The following is a 216-nucleotide window of genomic DNA, read 5'->3' as shown; positions in this document are numbered from 1 at the left end:
ACCCTAAACCCTAAACCCTAAACCCTAGATTCATACAAGAAGCTAAACCCTAAACCCTAAACCCTAAAGACTTCATCCCGGCGTTCCCTGATCCTTGAAACCCTAAACCCTAAACCCTAAACCCTAAAAAACAAAAACCCTAAACCCTAAACCCTAAACCCTAAACCCAAGAAACTGCATCCCTGTATCCCCACCCCCCTACCCCCTAAACCCTCA

Source organism: Eimeria mitis, genomic scaffold (genome assembly GCF_000499745.2).
Source record: "Eimeria mitis Houghton genomic scaffold, Emh_scaff5425, whole genome shotgun sequence".
Classification (NCBI taxonomy): Eukaryota; Apicomplexa; class Conoidasida; order Eucoccidiorida; family Eimeriidae; genus Eimeria; species Eimeria mitis.
The sequence above is the reverse complement of the archived record's forward strand: the minus strand, read 5'-3'. Positions refer to the sequence as shown.